General features: G+C 31.4%; 1 long non-coding RNA gene across 1 annotated transcript in view; it reads left to right on the top strand.

The window, feature by feature from the left end:
• The window catches only part of LOC118446723 (uncharacterized), an 8,115-nt gene that overhangs the window by 4,722 nt on the left and 893 nt on the right, over nt 1-2,500 (top strand). Inside the window, exon 3 of the long non-coding RNA XR_004839666.2 lies at nt 2,204-2,500. This exon is cut by the window's right edge and continues 893 nt beyond it. This is a non-coding gene — a long non-coding RNA (uncharacterized LOC118446723). The remainder of the gene's footprint in view (nt 1-2,203) is intronic.

Here is a 2,500-nt window from a genome sequence, read left to right on the forward strand (position 1 = left end):
ATTGGGTTAATCGCTTGAAAATTATTCATCCGGTCGATGTGAGATCAAAGGAATCGATAAGATCATTTTCTTTTTTCTTTTTTTTTTTTTTTTTTTTCTTTTGCTTTTTTGTTTCTCTCTTTTTTTCTTTAGTATGTCTTTTGCAATTAATTAGACTAAAGATTGTACGATGAAATTTCATCATAGCCTAGAGATAATTGGATTGAATCGTTTATTATACCATAGATAAATGTATGTAATAAGACAATTAATTAGATTAAATTAAGTAATATGAAAAAATAATTCGTTCACAATTACATTATTATCAATCGATATTTATTTCCAATTGACATTGTATAAATTAATTTTTTTAATTGTATAAATTAATAATAGAATAATATATAATTGGATATTATTAAAGAAATCTTTATATTATTTCTAATCACGCGTTTAGGAATGATTTAACGTGAAAACATAGTAATATCGTTTAAATGTTGTTGGTGATGATGGTGGATCGTTGCTAAGGTCAAGGGTTTCTTCTTCGTCGTGTCCGCACGAGGTACGGATAACGAACGGTCAATTAATTACAGGCGAGCTTAATTAAGGACGGCTCTTTGAGTTTCACACAGGATAGATCCATTTACATGATTGCGCCATTAAGTGTCCAAGCTCGCTTTGTTCCACCTGTCTTTAAACGAGTCGCATTTTATCTATCTATCTATTTCTTCCTCTCTCTCTCTCTCTCTCTCTCTCTCTCTCTCTCTCTCTCTCTCTTTCTCTCTCTCCCTTCCTCCCTCCCTCTCTCTCATTCTTTCTATCTCTATGTCTATCTCATTTCTTTATCCGATTTCAAAATCGAATGGTTTGACTATCGGCACATAAAAAGTTTACTTTCTAACGTCATGCAATATTTACGTATGCGATTTTACTTTCTAATACGGCGTCAAATAATAACCTTGTTATTTGTCAACTTTTAACATTTCTTTTTCTTCTTCTTTTTTGTTTTGTTTTTTTCTTTCTTTTTCTTTTTTTTTATATTATATCAGGACTTAACGCTATACTACTAATTATTATGCAAATGTATATATATATATATATAAGTATAGAGAAATTTTACAAGTTTTACATGATTATAAATATATTTTATTGTAACGCATGATATAAAAGTATTAATTTTAATTAATCATTATCGTGGAGAAATTATAATCAAAATTAAATTTATTAAAGGACCAAAAATATATTAAAATAAAAACAATAAATTATATATATATATGTGTGTATATATGGAATACATTATTGTAGGAGTAGTAATATTTTCTAAACTGACTTGTTAGAGTTACAATGAATTAAAAATGCAAATGAAATAGAGAAGAAAACAACAGTAATAATAATAATTATAATAATTATAATAATAATAATAATAATAATAATAATAATAAAAATAATATTGATAATAACAATAACAGTAACATTAAAATAAGATAAAATAAAAAAGTACAAAATTAATAGCTCGTGTAATAAAATAAATGTAGTGATAAATGAATACTTCCTCTCCCTTCTCTACCCTCTCTCTCTCTCCCTCTCTCTCTCTCTCTCTTTCTCTCTCTCTCTCTCTCTCTCTGTTTCTCTGTTTCTCTCATCAGTCATGAAGAGGCGAAGTCAACCTTTCGAGAATTTCCATTAAAAGCAGAGAGTTAAAAGTCACTAGGAAGCTATCGTGTTCCGCAACGACGAAGCCGACGCGGTTTATCGAAACAATGCGCGGTTCTGTTAGTAAAACGAACGATCGAACGAGGGAACGATGGAACGATGGAAGGAGAGAGAACGTTGGTGTTGGCTAGTTTAGGAAGTTCGTTAATTAAAATCCCTAATTGAAAGTGCACCCTGGTTTCGTGCCGAGACCAGTACGGGAATAACGTTATCTCATTCCCTTTTACATACGGTTGGGAATATCTCGCATAAAACGAAGCTTAAAGTAAATTTTTTCGTTTTCCTTTTACATTTTCTTTGTCCTTTTCTTTCCTTTTTTTTTTTTTTTTTTTATATATATTTATTTTTTTATTCGTTGTCGTTGGTTTTTTTTTCTTTCGTTTTTTTTTTTTTTCGAACGTAATTCAGGACGATACGTATTTACCCATTACGCGTACCCCCCCCCCCCCCCCCCGACCCTCTTTCTCTTCTCTCTCTCTCTCTTTTTCTATTTCTTTCTATTTCTTTTTCCTAGTTAACTTTCTGGCCTTAGGCATCGTACAACTGGAGAATTTTAGTCTAATAATAGATGTGTCTGCGTGCGTGCGCGAGCTCGCGTGCGTGCGTATGTATGTATGCATGTTTATTCGTCGTGTGTGCGCGCGCGGCAATGTGGAGGATGATGTTTTTTATCGAGTGTTACTCTTGAGAAAAGGAAAGAGAGGAAAAAACGAAGAGGAAGTGGAGGAGGGAGGAGACGAAGAAGAAGAAGAAGAAGAAGAACTGAAAAGGAATGAAATGTTTTAATAATAATAATTATAAATAATAATAA

This window comes from Vespa mandarinia, chromosome 8 (assembly GCF_050613455.1).
Source record: "Vespa mandarinia isolate Hongniang chromosome 8, ASM5061345v1, whole genome shotgun sequence".
In the NCBI taxonomy this organism is placed as follows: Eukaryota; Metazoa; Arthropoda; class Insecta; order Hymenoptera; family Vespidae; genus Vespa; species Vespa mandarinia.